At 32.6% G+C, this 11,066-nt stretch overlaps 1 long non-coding RNA gene across 1 annotated transcript in view; it reads left to right on the top strand.

Moving 5' to 3' along the window:
• Positions 1-11,066, top strand: part of LOC111087278 — a 32,045-nt gene that overhangs the window by 9,251 nt on the left and 11,728 nt on the right. The window contains exon 2 of the long non-coding RNA XR_002611988.1: positions 5,443-5,534. This is a non-coding gene — a long non-coding RNA (uncharacterized LOC111087278). The remainder of the gene's footprint in view (positions 1-5,442; positions 5,535-11,066) is intronic.

Below are 11,066 nucleotides of genomic sequence, written 5' to 3'. Positions count from 1 at the left end.
GACAGTTGCAATCTTAAACAAACTATTTTCTAGAAGATTAAGGAAATATTCGAAAAACATGCACACCCAGTAATCACTGAAAATAACTGTATTATTTCATTAGAAATCAAAAATAAAAGTTTTATACAAGTATTCAGGTGTGCACCTAAAATTCAATCATTATTTTAAGTTTCAATTCATATGTATAAATATACATATTTATATTATATTTTGGGGTTATGTAACTGTTTATCATTTCGGATTTTGTATTTTCTAACCACAAACTTTGATGGCGAAGCAATAACTTTCTAGTTGCCTTGTTTTGTAGCATTCCTTTTAAAGATACTCGAGGGATATCTGCGTTAGCCGTCCCTAATTTCAAAGTGTTAAAATAGAGGGAAAGCATCTAGACAATCCCACCCACCGCCATCTCTTGGGCTACTCTTTGTGAACGAAAAATAGGATTGATCGTCACATGATAATGCCTCCAGGGCTGAAAGGGTAAACATATTCGGTGACGGGATTCGATCCCGCAACCCGAAGATTGGGAGTCGAGCGTTCCAACTATCAGACCTAGTTGCCTTGTTACGGAATTTAATACACCGCCATAAACTACTTTTATTTCCTTTAATAAATAACTACCAAATGATATCAGATAATGCTATTCTGACGTAGCATTTCTAAATATATAAGTAAACAACTGTGTTGTTTGTTTAACAGATTCGAAAAGAAGACGGATTTTATGTACGGTTAAATTACATATATTTAACAGAAATCAAATTGTCAAATTTAGAAGTAAATAAACAATCCATCTTGGATATTTGCTATTAAGCACAAAGCCACAAATAGTCATCTGTGCGGTTCTCTCCACTAGTATCGAAACTCGATTATTAGCGTTATATGCTCTTACTTACCACTGAGCTACGGGGGGGGGATACTTCTGATATCTAAGTTAAAAGGCCATGGCCAAGTGGTTAGTGTGCTGGAATGTCAATAGAGAGTCTACGGTTCGTGTCCCGTTGTCGCAAATTGTGGTCCACACTTTAGGACCCTTGTTACGTTATAACAGCGACAGTCAAGTCCCACTATTCAATTAGAGTAATCCAGATATTGTCAGTGGGTGCTGTTGACTATCTTCCCCACGTTTATAACATTTGAAATTCAGAGACAGCTAGTACAGCAGCTCTTCAGCACATTTGCGTGAACATCCGAAACAAAGTCACCTTTTTTTATCAAGGTTGTTTGCAAAAGCATCTAGCTTGCATATTTTCCTTACGTGACGAGATGGTTTTTATACCATCGTTGAAAAGGCTTTTTTAAGATGTACAGCAGTTCATTGGATATTTTGTTTTCTCCTCGAAAGTCTATAGTCAAAGTTTATACCTTTCTCTTTTTTTTTTGTCAAACTTTACAGGTAGGTGGAAGCTAGTTTCTATTTGTGACCTACAACATTCAGTGAAAGTTGATATTAATTTGAATAATTTAGTGTTAATACTATTATATTATTGATTCTACTCTAAGGTCTATATAATCTAGAGTAACTTAAACTTTTAACTTACCCAACTGTACTATGTAGAACGTAGTGTATTCAAGTATGAGAGTAAGAAACATAATGATAAAAGAATATTTGCGCAACGTTTTATGTGATAACCATAACTTAACTTGTTGCTTTTGCAATAACAGAGTAAATTCTAATTCAAGTCTAAATGTTTTTATAAGACAAGTAGCATAATTTGCTGCATATTTAGCTCAAATGTGTCCAACACAAAGTAGATATTATGATCACTAACTTTGATTTTTCCTAAATCATACCTTTATTTGTCTACTCTTTTCACTATGTATATACTACGCCAGCAATACACGCATTTACACTTTAAACATATGTTTATTAACAACACTAAAGCTCCTGCTTACACACAGGCATTGTTAAGGCAGAAAAAATCACATCTGCAAAAACAATTGTTTATCAGATAAAATAATTACATTTATCAGAATGTTTATAAATACAATCCTTGATTCAAAGACTCCAATATTCATTGAATGTCAAGATAATATCAGCTTATAGCTAAAATTTCAGTTTAATGACACCTGCTCGTACGTAATTCATGATGCCTGAAGTTATAAATGCATACGCTGAAAGCTAGACTCATACAGTTATTTTGCTGTCATTAGTATTGTTGAGAATTTAATTTAAACAATATAAACAATAGGAACAATATAAATTAATGCTTTATCAGCACAGTGCACTCACATGACTGGGCATGAAAGGTAAGTTTTTAGTTACTAATAACATTAGGAGTAATTAATGTATTTTTCTGCATTCCTAATATTCCAATGACATACGTAAGAACAATATAGGTAAGTTCTTAACGAATTTTAGTACAGTTTCTCTCACGCTGTTTCTGCAAATACAGACAACCGTGGCGTAAAGTATTTTAGAAAAATAAATTTGTTTCTATCTTATGGATATTCTAAAGCAACTTTTTTGTATTTTTTGTCATCTTTCGTTTTCGTTAAAATTATATAATGACGGCAATTTCGTTCACTCGTTGTCGCCATTCTTTAGTTATCAGAAAAATAAAAGGCTAAAACTCTAGTTGTTCATCTGCGAAAACCTCGAATTAGGTAAGTTTAGCAAAGAAACGTAGCACCAACCGGACTTGAGGTCGAGTATAAAAATCAAACTTATAATTACAATTACATCAGCATTATTAGTTGCAATTACAATTACAAGTACAGTGATAGTTTGTTCAATTACAATTACGCTAAAGAAAATGAATAATTTCAATAATTGAAATTGTGCTAAAATTCAGAAGCAAACTGCATTACTTTTACTTGTTGAAACAAATGAGGCCATGAACAGTTATTTTCATTAACAACATCACTGTCTATTACATCTGAAGAACTCTAGATCATCTAATCTAGTTTCTGAGCGAAAACATCAATCGGTCCTGAAGATCTTCCAAGTAATTGTAAACAGGCGCTTATCTGGGCGTTGCACTTTATTAAATGGCTTAGTGGAGAATCTCAAGTAAGATGACCTGACATTGTTGACAAAAAAGACAGTGTGTCTGCGTCCTCCTGGACTCAAGGTTGGTCAAAGTTTTTCTAGACTTGAGGTATGGTTGACTTAAACAACCTTCAATATTTGTTTGTTTGTTTTTTGGAGGAGAACACTCATAAGGTGGATTTTTGTTGGTAAGCATTTGCTTGATTTTGTTAACTTCTGCTATGATGCACCAATCAAGTTTTCCAATGTGGATCCAGTGATACAGCTAATCATTCTTGTGCTTTACCAAGTGATTGTTAATATAGGATTTTAGTGCTGAAAACATTTTAGACTTGTAGGTGTTTTGTAGTTCAGACAACTCAACTCTAAGTCCACATATGCATTGCAGTACACAATTGGTATCTAGGAGCTGTCTTCAGTTCAACCAGAAGCAAGATCAAATATGCTAATGATCTATATCAACTACATCTTTGAAGTTTAATTCGTAATTGGAGATCTTACTATGGAAGTGAAGCAGTTTAAAATGATGCTATATTTCTCTTTGATGGTTTATTGTTTTATCTAATAGGATTGACAGCTTACAGTTTGTTCTCCACTTCAATGAGCTATTTGCCAAGTTTGAATGACGCACATCATAGATTAGTTTGCATGGTTAACAATTGTCTTCTATGTTTCTATACTGTAATACCGGTTGGAGAGTACGAGCAAAGCAGGAAGGGTAACGATGCAGGTAGTTGTGTTCGTGGCTTGTATCCATTATCACTGTCATCCTCAGACCAATTGTAATGCTTTAGGTCAGAAAGAATGAGAAATGTCGTCAGTATGTTGACAGTATTTTCAGTACTATGGCCACGACTTTGTCCTCCAGTCTCAAGCTAGAGATGGCTATGCTGTAACTGGACAGGATGTTGTCTGTCTTCTGTGACCCCATGAATCTCCTACAAACCAGCATGACACTCTTCATTTTGAAGTTATAGATAAAGTAACCAATGAATGTTATAATGTTTAAAATACAGGAATGCGACGGCCTAATGATAGCTCAATGTTAAACATAACGTGGAATTGTGAACCATTAAGTTCGGTAAGGCCTGTCTTTATACAGAACTGTTAGTTAGCAGTTCACATGTTTTTTAACTGAAGTGTAATTAATTTGGATCATTGGTCTCTGATCAAAGTGTAGTTCTTCATTTCTTGTTGATAAATGCAATTAGATTTGATTTGCTGAAGCTAGCATTGTTGCTGAAATTTTCATTCAGCAAAATTACCCTGATATATAGTGTATTACATATGTTTATCAACTTATGAAACATAAGCATTACAAATAAAGGCGTAATTGGACTGTAATTGGCGAGTTATGATAATTTCGTGATATAATTACAATTATGCAGGTGTGTTAAATTACAATTACAACTACAGTTACCTTGTAACTAACTTCGAATTACACGATTACATTTGTAAATGACACTAGGTAAACATTGAACTGAATGTGTCTTGTATGATTTATCAAATATTTACCATGAGTAAAATGTCAAATATAGAATCAAATGTGCATTAATGCTTTCCAACTCGCCTGATTTGCTGTTGCACTAAAGTTAAAAGTATGGTAATAATATCCTACTTATAGCATGTTTGGACATTAATCTGGAGACTTACTGTGTTCCAAAAACTCATTAACACGTTAAATATAATGTGCTAACGATAATATTTTACATGTAATGCTACAATATGACATTAATTTTATGTATTTCAATCAAAGTAATATATCTTAAAATTGGTTGGAATCTAGTAGAACTATTTTGGGTGACTCGTGAATAGCAATTTAGAATACAACCACTGGAGAGTGGTTTACCTCACGTAAAAGGATTTACATTGTCTGTGTGGGCTTGTTCTTGAGCGACTATAATATAGCACAAGCTTTTTGATAAAGCCTTAAAACCGCCTTTGCGTGTGCTTATAACTGAATGATTTTCTAAACAAATAATGGAAAACCTTTCTCTTAAATCTACCATAATATAGAATCGCCATCTACTATATGATCATTTTGTTATACAGTCGTACTTAATACGTTAGAAGAGATCAATATTTTCAAAATAATATATACATATACCGTACTTAAATATGATACGTTTTGATTAATTTTTTTATTTTTGTTCAACGAAACAAATTTGAAGAAGGTCAAAGATATTTATTGGAGATTTTGATTTTTTTATTTTCTTAGAAATAACTTTAAATGCAAAATTTTAAGCATGTCACTAAAATTTTGAAATTATCTATGTATGACATATTTAATAGATTATAAAATGTATTTTGTGTTTAAAATTCTCCAAATTATTTATATATCATTATACATCTCTTACAAGACTTTCTTACATAACCATTTACTACAGACTGTAAATATGACACAAATGACTATAAACAAAACTGATTCAAAGTGTTTCTTTTTATTCTTCCAGAAACTCTTCTAACTATGACTGGAAAGACACTATGGCTGCCGAAGGCAACTCAAAAGATTCACTTGACGAAATATGTCCTGATATAATACCAGGTAGATTCATTAAACTGGCTTTTCTACTGCCCAATATAGTTTAAAATATTTTATACAAACTAGTAGGCTTAATTATATTTCCCTCAAAATTTCGTATTAAATGACATCCAAATTGATATTTATTTCTACCGACATAGAATAAACAACATTTACACGTCAACTTCTAAACTGAGGTAAGTTGTGAGTTAAGTGCTAGTGTTACAGACATCTTCTCTATCATTCATCGTGCTCAGTCTGACTACAATTGCACTCTGTTGTTTGACACAGTAATTTCCATTCTAAGAAACTTCTATGAAGGACGTCGAGGTCAAACTTAGACCACACATCTTAGCCTTTCTACAGATACACCACTAAACATGCAAGTTGGCTACCAAGACTATTGAAAATGACTGTGAGGATTTGGCAGGGTATTTCATCAAACTTGAACACTGTGGTTCAAATTTATTCAGCCATCTTTCTCATGAAATTCACCGTTGATTTCGAAAGTGGCGGGAAACTTGCGACCTTTGGACTTATAAGCCTTGTTCAACATCTTGTTAACAATATTAATTATAGAAATAAATGACTTTATAACACCAAAATATTGTTTTAATTTAACTGCACTCAACGTTTCGATTTACAGCTTCTTCAGAAGCGTTCACTAAAGCACAAACCGAAACTGACAGCACAATGCTTCAAATGGTTTAAATGAGGTCGTTATGAGGTCGTTTATTTCTACTATTAATATGTCTTCTATAATATGCAATAGAGAAAATAAATATATTGTTATCAATACCAAGATATATGTCCTGCTTCATCATAGTATTGTTATTGATCAGAAGATATTATTTCTTGAGAATAGCTTTCATTTTCATTTTTACTGCATATTTGCTTGGGGCGTTGTTTTGCCCTCAGTGTTCTGTTGTGAAACGTTTACATATTTCGTCATGAACATTAGAGAGTCATTTCTCTTAATGTTGCCTACCTCGATTCTACATTCTTTCATAATCTTGCTATAATAATATTCTTATTAAGGATGGTTTATATCCTACAGACATTAGCCACTCGAAGCAGCATTGCACTGTCGAATAGTTGCGAATTCGCCATGAATCAAATATGTATCTATCAAACATCTCGTCTGTGGCACCATGGCTCTCTGCTGCAGCCACATGCCACTACATTACCATATAGAAATCAATCATAGATATCTTGAGCATTCATGATATATGTTCCGCTGTTCTTTTTTACTCTAGTATACATTTGCGTTTATCTACAAAGTATTGATTCCTTGGTAAAACCTCATAAATATATATATATATATATATATACATACAAAGTTCCAGAGAAACACGATGCAATAAGCATCCACAACTGTCCTTTGTCAGCAAAGTTCACAATAATATTAACACAATTACATCAACGTAGTTCACTATATCGTGGGAGTGAAAAAAAACTTTTCATAGCTGAATTGTTTTTACTGGTCTTTTTTATCGAAAACCAAATTATGCAAAACAAAATGTGAATTTTTCCATTTCAAAATGTATTAGTGTTTTCTACCATCCAACTGATACTATTGTTTTTGTTATACATATTTAATAAGTGAAAGTAAAGAATGAAATGTGTGGCTGACAGAGGGTTCTACTCTAAGGAAAACTCTAAGAAGAAATTAGATGACAAAAGATTAATTAGTATTTAATAAATGACATACTGTATGAATATAATACTGAATGTCTTCATGGCCCTTAGAATAAGTAGTCACAGTAAAATTACATTTTTGTGAGATCAAGAATGAGCACTCGAGACTTCTGATGTATAAAGAGGAAGTATTCACAACTTGCAGTAAGATACAATGATAACAGTTTAGACCTTAGGGTCTTTTTTCTTTCAAATCCTATTGTGTTCCACTGCTAGATATTAATGACCAAAGGAACAGCAGAAAGATGCAGAAATCCACAGGAGATGTCTACAAGTATAATATAGTATGAACTCTTGTTTTGTATTTTAATTTGTAGAGAAAATATTATGTTGACTTGGATGTGAGAATGGAGGCTTTATCGTTATGGAGTGTTACTTATTAGCTTGCATTCCGTAAAAAGACAGAATTTTGTCGCGGTGAATGATGTAAACACGCTAGTCTGGAGCCATGCAAAGCTCACTTTGGCATTTCTTTTGACTCTCCGGATGTTTCACTTATCACTACAGCTATAATCTGTATCCACCACGTATTTTCTGTGCGATTTTGGAGAATAAATACATCACCTGCAGGACAATAATACATAGCCCTAATTTTATTTTAAATATATATTTCGTACGATGTGAAGATACACTTCAATTTGTTACATGTTAGATACTGGCTCGCATATGTTTCAACAGGTGGATTTCACATCAGGTATACGCTTTCAGATAAGCCTTGTAAACAAGGTTCTTGTGTCGTTTTGTGCAATTAACTCCCCTGGAATAACATTCCAGGAGAGGATTTTAATTAACAGCAATGGGTTGGTACTCTTGGTTTACTTCCAGTAGCAAGTTGTTTAACCCTGTTCATTACCTCAAGTATACAACTGGTAGCAGGTCGATAAATGGCAGTTTTTTTTTCTTTTGGTTTTTGTTGTCTTAGGGCAAAGTTGCACAATAAGCTATCTACATTCTTCGATTCCTCACGATAGACAGTCGGGATTTCAACATTATAAGTCCATACATTTTCCTGCTGGAACCTAAAATTATTTATTTCTTCTGTACGCTATATTATTTGCCTCGCGTGCTTTTATTATCGCGGAAAAGAAATTCATTTCAAAATATCCTATAATGCAACCTTTCTAGAAGGGGTTACTTTTAAGAGTCGGCTGCAATTTCAAACCACAACACTTCAAATGAGTTACAACAAGAGGGTTAGGGATTTTAACCTGTGTGAACATCATGTGCATTATCAGGGGTATTCATAACCATGTGTTGTTTTCTTTTGCACAATACCTAAAATTCGGAATAGCACGAACTCTTTTTGTAGCAGACTTTTTATGTTTGAGTTTTCCAGTACATAACTATGAGCAGTCTTTCTTAGCATGTTTTATTGTATTAGAAGTTTAACCTTTTCTCAGAAAAAGCAAGCATCATTCTTAGACTTGTTCTTTGCAGTTTTCTATTTCAAGAAGGTACTTGGTAATTAATATTAATACGTCTAAGAGGCGAATTGTGTTCGGTGAGGAGAAATAAATTTGTCTGGGACTAATTGATTGAAATAACTCCAATTCCTTTTGCTTAAAAATATGTACTACTACCATTTTTAACACTTTTTCTGTAACGAGCACTTATAACTATTGTATGTTAAGGTTTAAAATGCAAAGATAGCTAGAATTACCAATTAATATAATTTAAATATTACCTGTGAATCAACTCCTTGACTTATATTCTTACTGTTGAAAAATCGCGTAATTTCAAATATTTTATAAATAAATAAAATCAAGTTGAAGGTTTTCAAATGTAAACTTTCTTTTCTTATAAATAAAGAAAACTGAGAGAACTCATAATTCACCACTGAAGGAGAAAATATACCTCCCATAAGTTCCTTGTTATGTAATTGATCTTCAGCTGAAATATTCATATATCTTATTTTATACACTATATTGGAAAACCAGAATCCTATCAGACTACAAATGTACTCTTGATTAGTTCATGTGTAACACATAGTGTATACAAGTGAACCGCGATAGTATCCAAGGAAGATTTGAGTGTCAAGAAATTTCAACTTTAGAGCCTTGCGTACACACACAAATGTGAGTCATTATCAGGTGTACAGCCGAGCTCTAAGGTATTTTTCCAGCATTAGTTTTAATTTGAGAAGCAAAACAAAGATTCTTGTACTAAAGTATACTAAAAGTAAAACCATTTGTTAATTTGAAATGATTAAATCGTAAATTATATGTATTGTTTTACACAACTATTTTAAGTGAACCACCTTTATGACAACCTTCAAACGTTCAAAATTTATTTTACTCGTTTTACCATGGATATAGATGGTGTGTCAACATGTGGATTGAGTTTTATATGGACTCCTGCCAACGTTTCTTCAGTTAGAGACGATATTTGGGCGGCATGCCGGAGCGGTAATGGACTCGGTATAGAGTTCCAAATGTCGTCTACAAATTGAGAAAAAATAGCAGAAGTTCCTGGAAAATTCAGTCTACATCTACAGAGGATTTTCAAAGTAACTATCATCAGATTGAAATTTTATTGATGTATATAAATTATTTCTTAAGTTAAAATAATTAGTTGTAATTAGAAAGAATAAAGGGTTTACGAAGTTAATTGCAAAATGAAAATGGTTTATCAGAATTAAAAGACGTTTTCCTGAAAACAGTTTTACACTATTTGACATCTCGCAACCGATATTGTTTGGTTGGTATTTCATTAGAATTATCTTTTGAACAACTTCAGGAACGGAGATCAGACTTAATAAACAAAGACAATAATATTGCAGCATTTAAAAGCTAAGAGCATCCTTACTCGGTATGAGAGCAGTATGTCTAGTAAAGTTTACATTATATTGTTGAAACAATAATATTCCTCTGACGACTGAATTAAGAATATAAAAAATTAGAGGTAACAATATAACTATGACATCTCTTTTATCTGGTCATATAACAAAAGAAGATTATGTTACTGGCGCCCTCCAGTGGCAAGTTTTCGGACTTGTAACGCTAGAAACCAGATTTCGATACCCGTCGTGGGCACAGCACAGATAGCATATTGTGTATCTTTGTGCTTAACTACAAACAAACTAGCAGTTATTGGTAAGTTCTCAGAAAAAAGAAAAAAGCACAGCCTTTGTAATAAGAAAATGATTTTTAAGCGGTTGAAGTTATTGGCGGAGGACAATGCCGCATGTTTAAACTTAGTTTTGAGGAGATATTCTATGTTTGGTGTATTATCTTTGTTAAAACTATGGAAGGACTTACGAGTCTCATAGATACATTCAAATGGAAAAAAAGAGTTATTTGAGAAAAATGTTTACGGGTAGGTAGACAAAAAATTTAAACATTTTGCATTATCAAGTTACATCAAAATGTTAAGAATATCTTATTTCGTAAAAGTGAAGAAAAAAAAGCAGAATATGAATCTAAAATAACTTCGGTCTTGTACATAAATCACAGTCACTATGAAGTCATTTACTCATACTGTAATAAGTTGTTCTTATCTAAAGAGCGTTCTTAATTTTATATTTCCAGAATTAATTGTCCTTATCAATTATTTTCACTCACTGTGATGTAATTTACTCATACTGTATTAAGTTTTTCTTATCTAAAAGAGCTTTATTGATTTTGTATTTCCAGAATTAGCTATTCTTATCAAGTATTTTCACTTCACCATTTGATGAATGGTTTTGTCACAATGTTCTAGCATTACAAATAATTACGACCATACTGAAGATGGTCGTGTGAGTTCGTTATCTTTATCTTTGGTGGGCCTTCTGTTTCACCTTTATTACATGTACTGGTCTCTTTGAATTATTAGTATTCGGTATAGTTGATGAGTGTTTGTTTGTTTGTTTTTTTGGAA

The sequence above is a fragment of the Limulus polyphemus genome, unplaced genomic scaffold (genome assembly GCF_000517525.1).
Source record: "Limulus polyphemus unplaced genomic scaffold, Limulus_polyphemus-2.1.2 Scaffold65, whole genome shotgun sequence".
Lineage (NCBI taxonomy): Eukaryota > Metazoa > Arthropoda > Merostomata > Xiphosura > Limulidae > Limulus > Limulus polyphemus.
Note: the sequence above shows the minus strand (reverse complement) of the source record. Positions and strands in the feature narration are given on the sequence as shown.